We start from the raw sequence: 21,318 nt of genomic DNA, 5'->3' as shown, positions 1-21,318 counted from the left end.
AACTTCTGACATTTGAGAAAAATGTATTAAGAGTCTAGATAACCTAGACAAAAAGAAAGTATTCACCAAATGGAACCTAACAAAAGAAGAAAAACAAGCTCTAGAACATTATCACAAAACAAGAACCTTATAATAAAGCCAGCCGACAAAGGAGGAGGAATAGTGATCTGGCCCAGAGAAAACCACGAGTTGGAAGTACAGCGCCAACTATCAGACAATAAATACTATATGAAAACCAACGAAGACAGGAACAAAAAGATAAAAGCGAAACTATTGCCCATCATAGAAACCGGAAAGGAAGAAGGGTGGCTAACAAAAAAAGAGTCGAAATTTCTAATTAACGATAACCCAAGGACACTAATCATGTATGTCCTCCCCAAAGTTCATAAGGATTCAAGTAACCCGCCGGGACGACCAATAATTTCGGGAGTCAACTCGATACTAGAAAGACCGGCCAAATACGTAGACACTTTCTAGAAAACCATTAGTCTGTGATACACCAAGCTACTTAAAAGACACCATGCAAGCGATCACTATGCTGGAAGACTTTCCATTTGACGAAGAAAACGAAATATTAGTCACCCTCGACATTGTGAGTCTTTACTCCAATATTCCTCAAGAAGCAGGCCTCGAAGCCTTAAAAGTTTTTCTAGACAAACGCGTTCAACACACAACGTACCAACATCTTCCTTAATTCAGCTAGCAGAAATATGCCTAAAATACAATTTTTTCACCTTCAATGACATACAATTTCTACAAATCATGGGTACCGCGATGGGTTGTTCCTTCGCTCCAGAAATGGCCATTATGTTTATGGCACTATTTGAAGAGAAATGGATATACAACAACAACCCCCACGACGGACACATCAAAATCTGGCGTCGATATATCGACGATGTGTTCCTCCTTTGGAGAGGTGATGAAGATCAGCTTGAAGCATTTGCGGTCTGGCTAAATAACAGGAATCCAAACATCCAATTCACTGTAAATCACAATAAAATAGAAATGAATTTCCTGGACCTTTTAATTAAACACGAAGAAGGCCATTTATACACCACACTCTACACAAAAAAAAACGACAGAAACACATTTCTGCATTTTTCAAGTTTCCATCAGCGAAATTTGCGAGACAACTTTCCGTTCAGCCAGTTCCTGAGGATAAGGCGCAACTGTTCAAAAAAAGAAGATTACTTCGAAAACGCAACAGTACTTTTGAAGAAACTGGCAACGAGGAATTATCCCCAAAAACTCTTGAAGAAGGCGTTGAAACGAGCATGGTACACCCCACGCGAGTCTCATCTCATTCCAAGAAACAAAAAGGATAATATACCCTTGGTATGCGTGACAACGTTTTCAGGTCGCACCACCGAGATGCAAAAAATCATCAGAAAAAATTGGAACACGATAAAAGGCATCCCAGCATTCACACAAATTCCAATATTCGCATTGAAAAAAAATACAAGTATAAAAGAGAAACTTGTGCGTGCCAATACAACTATGAAACAACCTGAAATAAGCTTAAGGACAATGCTGTCACTACCACCAATTAAAGGACATAGAAAATGCGGAAATTGCGTGTCATGTGATAGCACACTAGAAGGAACCAAATTTGTATATGGTCCAAAGTACATTAATCATGAAAACTTTACAAACTGCAACACCCACAATGCCATATATGGTGTTCTTTGCCCTTGCTCACTAGCATATATTGGGAAAACCACTCAACCCATAAAAAATCGCATTTCCCAACATCGTTCCAGAATCAAGTGCAAGACGCCTAATGCACCAATGGTTACACACTGTGTTGAAAAAAATCATGGACCAAATGAATTAAAATGGACAGTACTACGACATATCAAAGGAAAAAATATCAACGCCCTTCTATCTAAAATAGAAGCAAAGACCATAATGTTCCTGGGGACTATTGAAAATGGGTTAAATGAAATGACAGAATTATCACACATTATATAGATAAAGGGCTCCACAAGAGTCCTCTCCCACTGATACTGATTATTCAGGATAACGTGACACGTCAAGTTTCTTCAATAAGCCAAAAAAACGTTACTGTTCACCAACACGACAATAGTGTGAATCTGCAGACAAACCTGTAACATTACTGCGAGCCACAGGTTAGGCAAGGTTCACGCAAAAACGTGCAGACGCCTGCACGCTACATGCATCACAGGGACCGAGTCAGTATCCATCACAAGCTATGAAAGATGTTCCCTCAAAGACACAAACAAAAAACCATCTCCATGGCAACGCGAACAGAACGGGACACTAATGATGTAACGCCTCAACCAATGCAAATGAATTAAGCTAAACTCGTAAAAGAATGTAAAACAGTATCGATTACAATAACCGCAAATTGGCCCTACAGATGAACGCAAATCACGATGTAACATAAACAAAGCACGGCAATAGAAAAGAACGTTATACGCCAATGGAAGATATCAGCCCTACTAACAACAAACGCTCCCATGGTAACGTTCCGGAAATGACGTTGGACGCAGCCACGCCAAAAAACAAATGCACCAATCGAACGCCACACACAAACGGAGGAAATTTCCAAACACCGTGGACGCAGACAGAGCGAACACCGAGAGGAAGAAAGCTTGAATAAACAGCTTCAGAATCAGCAAGGTATGAAGAATTAATACGCAATGACTTTCATTTAACAAACATATATTGGTGTCATAAATAGAGGGAAATTCACACCCGCTAACACTATAACGAGCAAGAAATGTCTGATACCTTCACAAAGTCCTACTAACAAAGTGATACACTGATTTACCAAAATTCGAACACAAGTGGTTCTAAGAACAATCAGGTGGCGGTCTCTATCTGCGAACACACACAAAGACCAGCACGGAAGACACACAACAAAAAAGTAAAGAAGTACAAAACTTGCTATCCCTTAGAAACATTTCATGTTTTTGTTTAAATTCACAGAGAAATAAGTAGTCACAAACAGGACCTGAACCGAACACGCGCAAACATCTCCACCTCTCGAACCACAGAGCGGGTAGGTAGACAAAATTCAGGTGCATTAAGTCCAGTACGAGCGCATAAGCCATAAAAACACCAGGGAACCTTTGCTTTAATAAACTCATTATCCTTCATAGATAAAAAGAAGATGACAGTCCCGTAAACCATTAGAAACGCGGTACGTACGTTTATTTTAAATCTTTATTTTATTTTTCACGAAGAAACAAAATGAGCGCACACTAAAACTAGGTATACTGTTATTCTTACAGGCGAAAGGTGCCCCACCAGAATTTTTGATAAGCCCTGACGAAGACCTTACTGTTAAGATACAGGTCCAACACATCAAAGGTCGAAACGCGTTGGTAATAAGCAAGCAGCGATTCAGATCATTTTTGGAACAAACTCAAGGCACTTGGGTTTCCCATAGAGCAGAAATAATAATCCATCTATCGCTCTCCCCGAAAAATATTTAGAAAAATATTCTCTGACCCTGCTTAGGACCACAAAAAGCAGTTAACGTTGAGGACCAGATGAGTCACGGTCCCTACAGCTTAACCAATCAGATATTTATGTACTGTATTGTAAGAATTCCCTCATTTGTTTAAAGTACTCAATTTATGTATGTATGATACGTTATAAAGTTATGTGTAACAATTTTGCAAAAGTGTACAAAAATTCTACACGTTTTATGTAAAGGACATGTGTTTGTCAAAATGAAGAAGTGTTTTCTCTGTCCAAAGTAATTGTAAAAAGTAGAAATTGAATTGAAACTCGCAGTCAATAAATAGGATTGCTGGGAAAAGAAAAAGTGCGATTAATGGTGTCAGAGGCATACTTGCGTTTATAAGGTCTATGAACAGATTCCGGCCTCTGAAATCCTTATAGAATCTATCCCCGTCTTTTATACCCCGTTGTAGAGTGGGCACCAGGCCTACGAGGGCTAAGGTAGAATCATTTGCCACAGAGAATTAAGAGCTTCAGTCACCTACATACAAGTAATATAGGTGTACGGAACCAACATTGAGCATTCCTTCACTCAGACATAACACTGCCCAATCACAGTTGATTCTATAAGTTTTAGTATAAAAAAACTTACGTACCAAAAAACTAGGTCAAAATAAGAGATAGACCAATATACTATAGACCCAATTCATTACACAAATGACAGAACCCAAAACTCTCAGTATCAGAGAAGAGGACATTGAAGAACTCTTAAGACGCCCATCTACACTTAATCCAGGCAATAATTGGACCAGTTTTGCACAACAATCGGACTTGGAAAAAATAACAAGGCTAAAGAAAAAACAAATACGAACAGCCCTACACGGAGAAGTACTTTTGGAACATCTAAGAGCTGGCACAATCCCAGTAGGCTTACAAGTGAAAAACATCCCTGTGATATTCATTGACCAACCAGAATACCTGGAGGGATTCAGTCATATTGGAACCAAGTGCTCAAGACATTGGATGTTCCATTCAATTAAGACTGCTGAGCGTCTGAGCCTCAAAGAGTTAGAACTAATTAAAGAACTAGAAGAAGCCCTGCTGAACAATACAGCAGTAGAAAACGCCCAAGCTCTACTGACAAAATTGGAAAAGGAGAATACGATCTTCAAAAAAAACACAGAAGACGCTAAGAGACTAAAACTTCAGAAAGATATAACAAATTTTTCAGAAAACAAGACTTACCCATATTTAGATAAAGAGTACTGCAAACAACCGCAAAACACAGGAGCCTTAAGAACATACGGAGGAAGAAGTAAGAGACATTTCCTCACATTTTCAGATGCTTCATCGTCTTCGGGCACCTCAAGTGAGAGTGAAGGCCCCTCAAGTAACACAAACAATCAACCAAGACCATTTTACCAGCCGGCTCCTTTTTTAGACAGAGGAAACAGCCGACCCAGAGGCAGATCACGAGCAAGCAGATGGTACAACCCCCAATCCAACCAACAACAAGGGGAAATTACCACCAGGAGGAACGTCTACCGTTGGTAATAGAAGAGAAAGATTGCATCTACAATCTGTCAAACTATGATCTAACCATAGACGAAATTAAAGTACTACAGAAGGGTTTATCATTCATTCCAACTGTGAGACCAGACCTCAACCAAACCAAAATGGAAATAATACAATTGTTCCGCAAAATGCGACTCAAAATATTTTTCCAGGAAAACACAGATCACACCACAAATTTTTTCAGGTTTAAAAAATCCTTAGACCTTTTTTCCTAGTGCTAAATATGCCTATTGAACTTCTGACATTTGAGAAAAATGTATTAAGAGTCTAGATAACCTAGACAAAAAGAAAGTATTCACCAAATGGAACCTAACAAAAGAAGAAAAACAAGCTCTAGAACATTATCACAAAACAAGAACCTTATAATAAAGCCAGCCGACAAAGGCGGAGGAATAGTGATCTGGCCCAGAGAAAACCACGAGTTGGAAGTACAGCGCCAACTATCAGACAATAAATACTATATGAAAACCAACGAAGACAGGAACAAAAAGATAAAAGCGAAACTATTGCCCATCATAGAAACCGGAAAGGAAGAAGGGTGGCTAACAAAAAAAGAGTCGAAATTTCTAATTAACGATAACCCAAGGACACCAATCATGTATGTCCTCCCCAAAGTTCATAAGGATTCAAGTAACCCGCCGGGACGACCAATAATTTCGGGAGTCAACTCGATACTAGAAAGACCGGCCAAATACGTAGACACTTTTTAGAAAACCATTAGTCTGCGATACACCAAGCTACTTAAAAGACACCATGCAAGCGATCACTATGCTGGAAGACTTTCCATTTGACGAAGAAAACGAAATATTAGTCACCCTCGACATTGTGAGTCTTTACTCCAATATTCCTCAAGAAGCAGGCCTCGAAGCCTTACAAGTTTTTCTAGACAAACGCGTTCAACACACAACGTACCAACATCTTCCTTAATTCAGCTAGCAGAAATATGCCTAAAATACAATTTTTTCACCTTCAATGACATACAATTTCTACAAATCATGGGTACCGCGATGGGTTGTCCCTTCGCTCCAGAAATGGCCATTATGTTTATGGCACTATTTGAAGAGAAATGGATATACAACAACAACCCCCACGACGGACACATCAAAATCTGGCGTCGATATATCGACGATGTGTTCCTCCTTTGGAGAGGTGATGAAGATCAGCTTGAAGCATTTGCGGTCTGGCTAAATAACAGGAATCCAAACATCCAATTCACTGTAAATCACAATAAAATAGAAATGAATTTCCTGGACCTTTTAATTAAACACGAAGAAGGCCATTTATACACCACACTCTACACAAAAAAAAACGACAGAAACACATTTCTGCATTTTTCAAGTTTCCATCAGCGAAATTTGCGAGACAACTTTCCGTTCAGCCAGTTCCTGAGGATAAGGCGCAACTGTTCAAAAAAAGAAGATTACTTCGAAAACGCAACAGTACTTTTGAAGAAACTGGCAACGAGGAATTATCCCCAAAAACTCTTGAAGAAGGCGTTGAAACGAGCATGGTACACCCCACGCGAGTCCCGTCTCATTCCAAGAAACAAAAAGGATAATATACCTTTGGTATGCGTGACAACGTTTTCAGGTCGCACCACCGAGATGCAAAAAATCATCAGAAAAAATTGGAACACGATAAAAGGCATCCCAGCATTCACACAAATTCCAATATTCGCATTGAAAAAAAATACAAGTATAAAAGAGAAACTTGTGCGTGCCAATACAACTATGAAACAACCTGAAATAAGCTTAAGGACAATGCTGTCACTACCACCAATTAAAGGACATAGAAAATGCGGAAATTGCGTGTCATGTGATAGCACACTAGAAGGAACCAAATTTGTATATGGTCCAAAGTACATTAATCATGAAAACTTTACAAACTGCAACACCCACAATGCCATATATGGTGTTCTTTGCCCTTGCTCACTAGCATATATTGGGAAAACCACTCAACCCATAAAAAATCGCATTTCCCAACATCGTTCCAGAATCAAGTGCAAGACGCCTAATGCACCAATGGTTACACACTGTGTTGAAAAAAATCATGGACCAAATGAATTAAAATGGACAGTACTACGACATATCAAAGGAAAAAATATCAACGCCCTTCTATCTAAAATAGAAGCAAAGACCATAATGTTCCTGGGGACTATTGAAAATGGGTTAACTGAAATGACAGAATTATCACACATTATATAGATAAAGGGCTCCACAAGAGTCCTCTCCCACTGATACTGATTATTCAGGATAACATGACACGTCAAGTTTCTTCAATAAGCCAAAAAAACTTTACTGTTCACCAACACGACAATAGTGTGAATCTGCAGACAGACCTGTAACATTACTGCGAGCCACAGGTTAGGCAAGGTTCACGCAAAAACGTGCAGACGCCTGCACGCTACATGCAACACAGGGACCGAGTCAGTATCCATCACAAGCTATGAAAGATGTTCCCTCAAAGACACAAACAAAAAACCATCTCCATGGCAACGCGAACAGAACGGGACACTAATGATGTAACGCCTCAACCAATGCAAATGAATTAAGCTAAACTCGTAAAAGAATGTAAAACAGTATCGATTACAATAACCGCAAATTGGACCTACAGATGAACGCAAATCACGATGTAACATAAACAAAGCACAGCAATAGAAAAGAACGTTATACGCCAATGGAAGATATCAGCCCTACTAACAACAAACGCTCCCATGGTAACGTTCCGGAAATGACGTTGGACGCAGCCACGCCAAAAAACAAATGCACCAATCGAACGCCACACACAAACGGAGGAAATTTCCAAACACCGTGGACGCAGACAGAGCGAACACCGAGAGGAAGAAAGCTTGAATAAACAGCTTCAGAATCAGCAAGGTATGAAGAATTAATACGCAATGACTTTCATTTAACAAACATATATTGGTGTCATAAATAGAGGGAAATTCACACCCGCTAACACTATAACGAGCAAGAAATGTCTGATACCTTCACAAAGTCCTACTAACAAAGTGATACACTGATTTACCAAAATTCGAACACAAGTGGTTCTAAGAACAATCAGGTGGCGGTCTCTATCTGCGAAGACACACAAAGACCAGCACGGAAGACACACAACAAAAAAGTAAAGAAGTACAAAACTTGCTATCCCTTAGAAACATTACATGTTTTTGTTTAAATTCACAGAGAAATAAGCAGTCACAAACAGGACCTGAACCGAACACGCGCAAACATCTCCACCTCTCGAACCACAGAGCGGGTAGGTAGACAAAATTCAGGTGCATTAAGTCCAGTACGAGCGCATAAGCCATAAAAACACCAGGGAACCTTTGCTTTAATAAACTCATTATCCTTCATAGATAAAAAGAAGATGACAGTCCCGTAAACCATTAGAAACGCGGTACGTACGTTTATTTTAAATCTTTATTTTATTTTTCACGAAGAAACAAAATGAACGCACACTAAAACTAGGTATACTGTTATTCTTACAGGCGAAAGGTGCCCCACCAGAATTTTTGATAAGCCCTGACGAAGACCTTACTGTTAAGATACAGGTCCAACACATCAAAGGTCGAAACGCGTTGGTAATAAGCAAGCAGCGATTCAGATCATTTTTGGAACAAACTCAAGGCACTTGGGTTTCCCATAGAGCAGAATTAATAATCCATCTATCGCTCTCCCCGAAAAATATTTAGAAAAATATTCTCTGACCCTGCTTAGGACCACAAAAAGCAGTTAACGTTGAGGACCAGATGAGTCACGGTCCCTACAGCTTAACCAATCAGATATTTATGTACTGTATTGTAAGAATTCCCTCATTTGTTTAAAGTACTCAATTTATGTATGTATGATACGTTATAAAGTTATGTGTAACAATTTTGCAAAAGTGTACAAAAATTCTACACGTTTTATGTAAAGGACATGTGTTTGTCAAAATGAAGAAGTGTTTTCCCTGTCCAAAGTAATTGTAAAAAGTAGAAATTGAATTGAAACTCGCAGTCAATAAATAGGATTTCTGAGAAAAGAAAAAGTGCGATTAATGGTGTCAGATGCATACTTGCGTTTATAAGGTCTATGAACAGATTCCGGCCTCTGAAATCCTTATAGAATCTATCCCCGTCTTTTATACCCCGTTGTAGAGTGGGCACCAGGCCTACGAGGGCTAAGGTAGAATCATTTGCCACAGAGAATTAAGAGCTTCAGTCACCTACATACAAGTAATATAGGTGTACGGAACCAACATTGAGCATTCCTTCACTCAGACATAACACTGCCCAATCACAGTTGATTCTATAAGTTTTAGTATAAAAAAACTTACGTACCAAAAAACTAGGGCAAAATAAGAGATAGACCAATATACTATAGACCCAATTCATTACACAAATGACAGAACCCAAAACTCTCAGTATCAGAGAAGAGGACATTGAAGAACTCCTAAGACGCCCATCTACACTTAATCCAGGCAATAATTGGACCAGTTTTGCACAACAATCGGACTTGTAAAAAATAACAAGGCTAAAGAAAAAACAAATACGAACAGCCCTACATGGAGAAGTACTTTTGGAACATCTAAGAGCTGGCACAATCCCAGTAGGCTTACAAGTGAAAAACATCCCTGTGATATTCATTGACCAACCAGAATACCTGGAGGGATTCAGTCATATTGGAACCAAGTGCTCAAGACATTGGATGTTCCATTCAATTAAGACTGCTGAGCGTCTGAGCCTCAAAGAGTTAGAACTAATTAAAGAACTAGAAGAAGCCCTGCTGAACAATACAGCAGTAGAAAACACCCAAGCTCTACTGACAAAATTGGAAAAGGAGAATACGATCTTCAAAAAAAACACAGAAGACGCTAAGAGACTAAAACTTCAGAAAGATATAACAAATTTTTCAGAAAACAAGACTTACCCATATTTAGATAAAGAGTACTGCAAACAACCGCAAAACACAGGAGCCTTAAGAACATACGGAGGAAGAAGTAAGAGACATTTCCTCACATTTTCAGATGCTTCATCGTCTTCGGGCACCTCAAGTGAGAGTGAAGGCCCCTCAAGTAACACAAACAATCAACCAAGACCATTTTACCAGCCGGCTCCTTTTTTAGACAGAGGAAACAGCCGACCCAGAGGCAGATCACGAGCAAGCAGATGGTACAACCCCCAATCCAACCAACAACAAGGGGAAATTACCACCAGGAGGAACGTCTACCATTGGTAATAGAAGAGAAAGATTGCATCTACAATCTGTCAAACTATGATCTAACCATAGACGAAATTAAAGTACTACAGAAGGGTTTATCATTCATTCCAACTGTGAGACCAGACCTCAACCAAACCAAAATGGAAATAATACAATTGTTCCGCAAAATGCGACTCAAAATATTTTTCCAGGAAAACACAGATGACACCACAAATTTTTTCAGGTTTAAAAAATCCTTAGACCTTTTTTCCTAGTGCTAAATATGCCTATTGAACTTCTGACATTTGAGAAAAATGTATTAAGAGTCTAGATAACCTAGACAAAAAGAAAGTATTCACCAAATGGAACCTAACAAAAGAAGAAAAACAAGCTCTAGAACATTATCACAAAACAAGAACCTTATAATAAAGCCAGCCGACAAAGGCGGAGGAATAGTGATCTGGCCCAGAGAAAACCACGAGTTGGAAGTACAGCGCCAACTATCAGACAATAAATACTATATGAAAACCAACAAAGACAGGAACAAAAAGATAAAAGCGAAACTATTGCCCATCATAGAAACCGGAAAGGAAGAAGGGTGGCTAACAAAAAAAGAGTCGAAATTTCTAATTAACGATAACCCAAGGACACCAATCATGTATGTCCTCCCCAAAGTTCATAAGGATTCAAGTAACCCGCCGGGACGACCAATAATTTCGGGAGTCAACTCGATACTAGAAAGACCGGCCAAATACGTAGACACTTTTTAGAAAACCATTAGTCTGCGATACACCAAGCTACTTAAAAGACACCATGCAAGCGATCACTATGCTGGAAGACTTTCCATTTGACGAAGAAAACGAAATATTAGTCACCCTCGACATTGTGAGTCTTTACTCCAATATTCCTCAAGAAGCAGGCCTCGAAGCCTTACAAGTTTTTCTAGACAAACGCGTTCAACACACAACGTACCAACATCTTCCTTAATTCAGCTAGCAGAAATATGCCTAAAATACAATTTTTTCACCTTCAATGACATACAATTTCTACAAATCATGGGTACCGCGATGGGTTGTCCCTTCGCTCCAGAAATGGCCATTATGTTTATGGCACTATTTGAAGAGAAATGGATATACAACAACAACCCCCACGACGGACACATCAAAATCTGGCGTCGATATATCGACGATGTGTTCCTCCTTTGGAGAGGTGATGAAGATCAGCTTGAAGTATTTGCGGTCTGGCTAAATAACAGGAATCCAAACATCCAATTCACTGTAAATCACAATAAAATAGAAATGAATTTCCTGGACCTTTTAATTAAACACGAAGAAGGCCATTTATACACCACACTCTACACAAAAAAAAACGACAGAAACACATTTCTGCATTTTTCAAGTTTCCATCAGCGAAATTTGCGAGACAACTTTCCGTTCAGCCAGTTCCTGAGGATAAGGCGCAACTGTTCAAAAAAAGAAGATTACTTCGAAAACGCAACAGTACTTTTGAAGAAACTGGCAACGAGGAATTATCCCCAAAAACTCTTGAAGAAGGCGTTGAAACGAGCATGGTACACCCCACGCGAGTCCCGTCTCATTCCAAGAAACAAAAAGGATAATATACCCTTGGTATGCGTGACAACGTTTTCAGGTCGCACCACCGAGATGCAAAAAATCATCAGAAAAAATTGGAACACGATAAAAGGCATCCCAGCATTCACACAAATTCCAATATTCGCATTGAAAAAAAATACAAGTATAAAAGAGAAACTTGTGCGTGCCAATACAACTATGAAACAACCTGAAATAAGCTTAAGGACAATGCTGTCACTACCACCAATTAAAGGACATAGAAAATGCGGAAATTGCGTGTCATGTGATAGCACACTAGAAGGAACCAAATTTGTATATGGTCCAAAGTACATTAATCATGAAAACTTTACAAACTGCAACACCCACAATGCCATATATGGTGTTCTTTGCCCTTGCTCACTAGCATATATTGGGAAAACCACTCAACCCATAAAAAATCGCATTTCCCAACATCGTTCCAGAATCAAGTGCAAGACGCCTAATGCACCAATGGTTACACACTGTGTTGAAAAAAATCATGGACCAAATTAATTAAAATGGACAGTACTACGACATATCAAAGGAAAAAATATCAACGCCCTTCTATCTAAAATAGAAGCAAAGACCATAATGTTCCTGGGGACTATTGAAAATGGGTTAAATGAAATGACAGAATTATCACACATTATATAGATAAAGGGCTCCACAAGAGTCCTCTCCCACTGATACTGATTATTCAGGATAACGTGACATGTCAAGTTTCTTCAATAAGCCAAAAAAACGTTACTGTTCACCAACACGACAATAGTGTGAATCTGCAGACAAACCTGTAACATTACTGCGAGCCACAGGTTAGGCAAGGTTCACGCAAAAACGTGCAGACGCCTGCACGCTACATGCAACACAGGGACCGAGTCAGTATCCATCACAAGCTATGAAAGATGTTCCCTCAAAGACACAAACAAAAAACCATCTCCATGGCAACGCGAACAGAACGGGACACTAATGATGTAACGCCTCAACCAATGCAAATGAATTAAGCTAAACTCGTAAAAGAATGTAAAACAGTATCGATTACAATAACCGCAAATTGGACCTACAGATGAACGCAAATCACGATGTAACATAAACAAAGCACGGCAATAGAAAAGAACGTTATACGCCAATGGAAGATATCAGCCCTACTAACAACAAACGCTCCCATGGTAACGTTCCGGAAATGACGTTGGACGCAGCCACGCCAAAAAACAAATGCACCAATCGAACGCCACACACAAACGGAGGAAATTTCCAAACACCGTGGACGCAGACAGAGCGAACACCGAGAGGAAGAAAGCTTGAATAAACAGCTTCAGAATCAGCAAGGTATGAAGAATTAATACGCAATGACTTTCATTTAACAAACATATATTGGTGTCATAAATAGAGGGAAATTCACACCCGCTAACACTATAACGAGCAAGAAATGTCTGATACCTTCACAAAGTCCTACTAACAAAGTGATACACTGATTTACCAAAATTCGAACACAAGTGGTTCTAAGAACAATCAGGTGGCGGTCTCTATCTGCGAACACACACAAAGACCAGCACGGAAGACACACAACAAAAAAGTAAATAAGTACAAAACTTGCTATCCCTTAGAAACATTTCATGTTTTTGTTTAAATTCACAGAGAAATAAGTAGTCACAAACAGGACCTGAACCGAACACGCGCAAACATCTCCACCTCTCTAACCACAGAGCGGGTAGGTAGACAAAATTCAGGTGCATTAAGTCCAGTACGAGCGCATAAGCCATAAAAACACCAGGGAACCTTTGCTTTAATAAACTCATTATCCTTCATAGATAAAAAGAAGATGACAGTCCCGTAAACCATTAGAAACGCGGTACGTACGTTTATTTTAAATCTTTATTTTATTTTTCACGAAGAAACAAAATGAGCGCACACTAAAACTAGGTATACTGTTATTCTTACAGGCGAAAGATGCCCCACCAGAATTTTTGATAAGCCCTGACGAAGACCTTACTGTTAAGATACAGGTCCAACACATCAAAGGTCGAAACGCGTTGGCAATAAGCAAGCAGCGATTCAGATCATTTTTGGAACAAACTCAAGGCACTCGTGTTTCCCATAGAGCAGAAATAATAATCCATCTATCGCTCTCCCCGAAAAATATTTAGAAAAATATTCTCTGACCCTGCTTGGGACCACAAAAAGCAGTTCACGTTGAGGACCAGATGAGTCAGGGTCCCTACAGCTTAACCAATCAGATATTTATGTACTGCATTGCAAGAATTCCCTCATTTGTTTAAAGTACTCAATTTATGTATGTATGATACGTTATAAAGTTATTTGTAACAATTTTGAAAAAGTGTACAAAAATTCTACACGTTCTATGTAAAGGACATGTGTTTGTCAAAATGAAGAAGTGTTTTCTCTGTCCAAAGTAATTGTAAAAAGTAGAAATTGAATTGAAACTCACAGTCAATAAATAGGATTGCTGAGAAAAGAAAAAGTGTGATTAATGGTGTCAGAGGCATACTTGCGTTTATAAGGCCCATCCAAATAAAGGCATGCCCTCTTGAGATAGAGTTGGCACACATGTAGCTCCAGTGCTATCAGTATTACAGAAGGGACCGAACAAGCATCTGGGGCCTCTTCAGTAATACCAAAATGCCCTGGGGGTGTGCTCAAAGTGGGCGCACATGCCTGTTGGGCCCGTGAGGCACTTTCTGTAATACTGCCCCAGAAGTTATTATGTCACAGCTGATGCATGCTCCCTAACAGTTTCCAAGGATCTCCAAGATGAAAACCAGGTGGTGCAATCAGGGCATGTAGGTGGTTGATTCTAGCGGATTATCCATCTTCGGGGACACAGACTATACCCGATACTTAAGGTCTGAACTGGTTGGAGGGCCTTTGTTGCTCCCGAGTTGGGTTGTTTAACCACGATCAACTGCCCAATGTAGACAGACATCTGACATCCGCTGTGGTATTAAAATGTGAAATGTATCTTAAAATGTTATTGTCATCTTTTTCCTGCCCACAGGAGAATGTACACACGTTTCAGAGGTCCTAAAGAGGAGATTCAAACTGAAGAGGGTGGTGGCAGAGACTTGCGCCCTGTAATCGTATTGTTCTCGAGGTTCGCCTCCTGCCCCATCCGTGGCCACGTCTTGGAGTGTTTCGGATGTGCTCACAGACAGGCTCACAGTCAGGCAAGAAGAAACTCCTTCACCACCTGGCTGGCCTGCCTGGAACAGCATGGAGTGGCATCTTTCATCCCGAGCGATGGGGCAAGGTGGGGGGAAATATACAACATGGAAAGTACAATATAACCTGCACACTGTGTTTTCCGGAATAAAATAAGATTCCTAATTGAGATGATTTTGTGCAGGTGCCTTAAAAAGCGATTTGCAGAGGAATTCTGGAAATGACTGCTAAAAGCCTGAGGTTGGAAAAAACGAATTCACTATCCAAGCATAAGAAAGGTAATTTTATAGGCTCAGACTTCATAACTGTGTTTGCTCAGAGTTTTTTTTTACTTACCAACTCAGTTGAGGTCAGAACCCGACAATGAAACTGTTTTAGTTTTGCCATCGCATTCAGCCTGTGTCCTGGCTCATGCTCCCTGTTGAAAGTAACCAGCAGTAATGACCGCAGTGAAGAATCACTCTCTTGGCACGGGTTACAGGAATCAGATTTTAAAAACCTTTTTGCTTTGTAAACTGGCAGTATTAGTGTAGAAAATAAATGTTCTTGTAAATGATGCTAAAACCTACTTTAAGACAACATGTAACAAACAGTTAATTTTAAACTTTATAAATCCAACATATTTGCTGGTAAAATGTAGGTATCTGATGCATAATAAGGTATTGCAAGCGAGAAATCATGAGGCTGGGGAGGCAGAATTAAAATGGCATCTGTTCTACTCTAGTGACTCGTGTAGAGACTCCAGCACCAGAGAGATGTGATTAGGCTTTCATAATATCAGGAGAGCCCATGCTAGGCCCCAGTGGGAGCAGCATGACAACCACAGAGAAGGATGTCATTTCCTATTCCAATAAGTAGAAACCCTTGGAAAACTCGTCTGTGGAGTACTGCAAGGATCTTCTTTCAACCTGACCCACTTCAAAGTCTACACGACCCCTCTGGTCAACAATGTCCGCTCCAAGAGATAGACGTCCTCTTCTACACCAACAACATTCAACTCATACTCTCACTCTCAGACAAGATTCCCATCACACAGAACAAATTTAGAGCCTACATGACCGAAGTCACTGACTGGATAAAGAGCAACTGTCTCAAGCATTAACACAGAAAAAGACAGAATTTGTGATCTTCCGGAATAAAACTTCACCGGAGGACTCTACCTCGTGGCCAGCCAAACTAAGACCTACACTGACCACCAGCACTTACTGTTGTATTTTAATGTGCATGTTTCTTTAAGTATCGTACAGAGTTGGTAGTGGCTTGCGCTGTGTTATGTTTTACATGTGTTCTAAGTTCCAGTATGGAACAAGAGACGGATCTGGCCAGTGGTGGTGTCAGTTGTAAGTCACCCTGCAGCTGGATGGATGTACTGCCTTGCTCTCTTCAATAAAGAAGAATAACCTATTCAAACTTGTTTGTGAACTTAATATTGGCGACGAGCGGAAAATCTCTCATGTCAGGGAAGCACGGGAACTGAGAGTAATTGGATCCACGCTAAATGAGAAGAAAGCGGATCGGGGAAAAAAAAAAGAAAGAAGCGAAAGGAAAGTTACAAGGTCAGAGTATTGGAAGCGGTGTACAGAGGAAGTAAGGCGGCGTTGGAGAAGCAATTTGGACATTTGAAGTGAAGCACAAGAAGTATACGGGGAAATCTTTAAAAAAAAATAAAGTTACCGTCATCTCGGTGCGGTTGGAACGAGGAAGAGAACGTGGACGGAGGAAGCGTTCTTCGATCGCATCTTGCAGCAAGAAGGAGGAAGGCACTGACGAACAGTGCTCGTCATCACGCAGAACGCGCAGAGACGTGCGGAGCATGAGGAAGAAGTAGTGTTGCCTAGCAACGGAGTATAACAAGGGCAAAGCAGGACGCAGTACGCGACGCGGAAGAGAAGCGGTACGAGTTCTGTGTCACAAAGAAGCAACGGCGATCTGCGTTTTGAGTGGGGAAAATATGGAGTGAAGAGCTTGTTCGGATTAAAAGGTGGGAAGTACTTTCATTTATTCATTTTGTTCGTTTTTTCGCATGGTGAAGAGGTTTTTTTGGCAAAAGAGAAGGAAAATTAGGAGGATAAGCAGTGCATATATTTTCGTGGCTCAAGATAAGCAGCATATAAAAAAAAGAGGAGGATCATTTGAGGAGAGCTAGATGTATATATAAAGGAAAAAAAAAATGAAATGCGCAAAGGCTTATTCCACATGAGGAGAATATAAAAGAAGGTGTGCGTTGTTCAAGCAAAGACAGAGGGATTATTGGAGGAAGTAATACTTTCGCACAGTCTGTGAAGTATTCAGTAAAGTCACATGTAGGAAGAGAGTCAAGAACAGAAAAGGTAAAGAAAAAGGAAGGACTAGTGTTCAAAGGGAAAACAGTAAAATAAAGATGCAATTTGATCCTCCAGGAAAGTTTTTACAGAATAAGGGAGATCCACCTCTACCATGGACAAGGTGGAAAGAAGAGTTTCTGACGTACATGAAAGCGATTGACGGAGAGAGAATGGGTGCGGAAAGGAAAAAAGTATTCTACTGCATTGTTTGGGTTCGGAAGGACAAGACGTTTTCAGAGCATTACCACAAGTGACACCTCAAGTAGGGGAAGAGAACCTTAATGTGTATAGTGAAGCGTTACAGAGACTAGAAAAAAGATTCAAACCTGCTACAAGTATCGCACTGAACAGATTTAAGTTTTATACAAGAAAGCAAAAGGAAGAAGAATCGTTCGATGACTTTTTAACGGCGTTAAGAGCTCTGTGTGTACATTGCAAATTTAGAATGATGGCAGATGAGATGATAAGGGATCAGATCATCATGCATGTGAGGAACAAGAAAGTTCAAGAGAACTTGTGGGTAATGGGGGATCCTAGCCTGACAGAGGCTATTGCTAATGCAAAAGCAGTGGAACAGTCAGAGAGTTGGATGCAGACAGTCAGGCAGAATATTACAAAGAGTGAAAGTGTAGAGGAAGTATGTGTTATAAAAAATAACGTGAAAAGCAGCGCGCATGGTGGAAGCACCATGCCGGAGGGTTCAGAAAAAAAATATTTAAGTAACAAGTTCAACAGTGGGAATACTTTCAGGAGTAATGTGCACCAGGGGGGTCAAAACATGTGTTATAGATGCGGGAGCAAGACACATTTAGCATCTTTCAGAGGGTGTCCTGCCATAAGCAGGGAGTGTAGGAAGTGTGGAAGATGGGGTCATTTCAGCATGGTGTGCAGAGACAATAGAAGGAGTGGTCCTTCTAATTTTACCCCTACTTCCCGGTCAATTTCAACTATTTGTAGAAATGAAGTTAATAACTGTGAGTCAGGAAGGCAAGAAAATGAAGTCAATGCAGTTTGCGAGAGAGGTTTTGTAGTTTCTATTGTAAATAAGGGTGCGGGTAGTGAGATTATTTTGGAGTCTCCTAAATGTTTGGTCAAGGTGTGGGGTGTGGATCTTGAACTCATGGCTGATTCTGGATTGCCGTGGACTATAATATCCAAAGAATATTTTGAAGAGAGGCTGAAGAAAGCAAGTGTGGGGGAAAAGTTGCATGCTAGTGATGTCATTGCAGAGAGTTTTGATGGTACTAGGATTGATATGGAAGGGTATTTTACCGTCAAGTTGTGGTTTAAGGGTAGATGTGTAGAGATTAAATTGTAAATTGCCATAAAAGGAGTAAATGTGCTAGGATGGGGAGACCAGTGGAAACTAGGCATAATGCTAAATCCACGAGCAGATGAACCAGTTATACTTGGGGATCAATATTCAAACGGGAAGGTGGCAGTGTTGGACAATAATGAGAAAGTGAAAAGGTTGGTAGACAAGTATAAAAAAGTTTTCTGTGAGAAATTGGGTAAGCTGAAAGATTTTGAACACAAAATAGTTTTGAAACCTCAGGCATGCCCTGTAGTGCAAAGGTTGAGAGGTGTACCGATCAACGTTAGAGAGGAGCTGAGAGAAATGTTGAGACAGCTTACGGAGGAGGGCATTATTGAGGAGATTGAGTCTTCAGAGTGGGTTTCTCCCATCGTTTTGGTACGCAAAGCAGACAAAAATTTGAGAGTGTGTGTTGATTTGAGGTCTTTAAATTCAAACATTGTGATTGACTGTCATCCTCTTCCGAATATAAATGAAGTGGTGTCAATGCTAGAGGGAGCAAAGGTTTTCTCTACATTAGATCTAAGGTCTGCGTATCATCAAATTTGTCTGTCTGAAGAGTCAAAGAATCTTACAGCGTTTATCACTCCACAAGGCCTGTATCGTTACACCAAAATGCCGTTTGGTTTGGCTTCAGCTGCATCGGTTTTTCAGAGGATTATGTTTAGAATATTCAGAGATGTAGATCTTTTTGTGAAATGTTTTCAGGACGACATTTTAGTTTTCTCAAAAAATGAGGAGGAACATGGAGCTCATCTTAGAGAGGTCTGTAGTAGATTGGAGAGAAATGGTCTTACGCTGAAGGAAAGTAAGTGTAAATTGTACAGAAAATCAGTTGAGTAGCTTGGCCACACTCTTTCAGGTGATGGGGTTGTACCAAAGAAATCTAATGTGGATGCCATCACAAATGCCCCATCTCCTAAAAACAAAGAACAATTGTTGAGTTTTGCAGGGATGTGTGAATATTATAGCAAATTTGTGAGCAATTTTGCAAGCAAAATGGAACCTCTGAGAGTTTTACTACGGAAGAACACTGAGTACATTTGGGGTAGTGACCAGGAGAAAGCGTTTGAAAATATTAAGCACGATATAGTGCGTGCACCCACTTTGAGGCCATTTTGTGTTAATAAAGAGTGTATCATCACAGTAGATGCCAGTTTATATGGCATCGGTGGTGTACTTTCGCAGAGGTATGGGAGAGACGAATGGAATGTGGCGTTTGCTTCGCGTACTCTCAATGAGTCAGAGAGAAAGTACGCTGTGATTGAGAAAGAGCTACTGGCGTGTGTTTGGGCAATAGAGCATTACAAGTTGTATGTTTGGGGAGGAAAATTTGTGTTAAGAACAGATCACAAGCCGTTAGTCAACATTTTGTCTTCGGGTGGTGGGTGGAATTCCACTGCAAGAATTGCGAGGCTTTCTTCTAGGCTTCAGGAGTATAATTTTAGGACAGAATATGTTCCAGGAAAGAGTAATGTTACAGCCGATTTTCTTTCAAGGCTACCATGTACTTCTAGTGTTGTGAATGTAGTGAGGGAGATTGATTTTGTTTTAAACATTAATGACATCATTCCTGCACAGTTTCAGGATATTAGTGAAGCCTTTTGGGAAGAAAGCGTCAATAAGGATGAGGATTGGTTAAACATCAAGAGTTTTGTGTTGGAAGGTTGGCCTAATAAACATTTAATCAGACTGGAGTTATTACCTTGGTTCAAGGTTGCAGGTGAATTAGAAGTAGAAGGAAATTTTATGTTTAAGAATGGTAAGTGCATTCCCCCAAAAGATATGCAAGAGGTTATACTTAAGATTGCTCACAGAACACATCCAGGGATTTCATCCATGAAACGCCTGATTAGGAATTTTTTTTGGTGGCCTGGGGTTGATAGATTGGTTGATCGAGAAGTAAGGGAATGTGAACAATGTGTTTCAAGTGAAAGGATGCTCAGTGTTAAAACTCCTCCTTTAAGGATGGTAGAGTGGCCAAAGGAACCATGGCAAAGGTTGGCTTTTGATATTTCAGGTCCTTTCAACATGCTCCCGGAAAGATGTAAATTTGCTTTAGTGCTGGTAGACTATCATTCGAAATGGCCGGAAGTGAAATTTGTGAACAAAGTTACCACAGATGTGGTTTTGAATTTTTTAAAAGAAGTTTTTGCACGAGAAGGTTGTCCTTCTTGTTTAGTCACTGATAACGGAGTGCAATTTACCTCAATGGAAATGAAAGATTTTGTGAAAGAGTGTGGGATTAAACATATTCTTACTTCTTTGTATGGACCGCATGAAAATGGACAGGTAGAAAGGTTTAACAGAGTATTGAAGGATTTTATTGTTGAGTCCATGAAAGAAGGGGAGAATTGGTTGAATACAGTAAGAGAAAAATTATGGTTATACAGAATAACCCCTCACACTACCACTGAAGTGAGTCCGTTCAGATTGTTGAAAGGAAGAGAGCCAGCTTCTAAAATATGTCCTTGGTGGTTTCGAGATAAGTGTGTGAAGCAAATTAAGAGCAGTGAGTGTGTTGAGGATGTTGCTTCAAGGGTGAAGAATAAACAGATGAAAACTTGTTTGTGGTTTGATAAGAAGTGGAGGACTCGTGTTCCTAGTTTTAGAGTTGGGGATTGGGTGAGAATTCGGAAACCAGGAATCATCTGTAAAGGTTCCAGTAGATATGGTAAAGCAATTCAAGTCAAAAGAGTATTTAG

The 21,318-nt window shown here is 40.0% G+C and overlaps 1 pseudogene across 1 annotated transcript in view; it reads right to left on the bottom strand.

The window, feature by feature from the left end:
• Positions 1-21,318, bottom strand: part of LOC146870162 (putative ATP-dependent RNA helicase DDX20) — a 552,287-nt pseudogene that overhangs the window by 130,727 nt on the left and 400,242 nt on the right. Inside the window, exon 8 of the transcript XR_014978117.1 lies at positions 15,311-15,392. The product of XR_014978117.1 is annotated as a putative ATP-dependent RNA helicase DDX20 (transcript). The remainder of the gene's footprint in view (positions 1-15,310; positions 15,393-21,318) is intronic.

The sequence above is a fragment of the Triturus cristatus genome, chromosome 1_1 (assembly GCF_964204655.1).
Source record: "Triturus cristatus chromosome 1_1, aTriCri1.1, whole genome shotgun sequence".
In the NCBI taxonomy this organism is placed as follows: domain Eukaryota; kingdom Metazoa; phylum Chordata; class Amphibia; order Caudata; family Salamandridae; genus Triturus; species Triturus cristatus.
The sequence above is the reverse complement of the archived record's forward strand: the minus strand, read 5'-3'. Positions and strand labels throughout refer to the sequence as shown.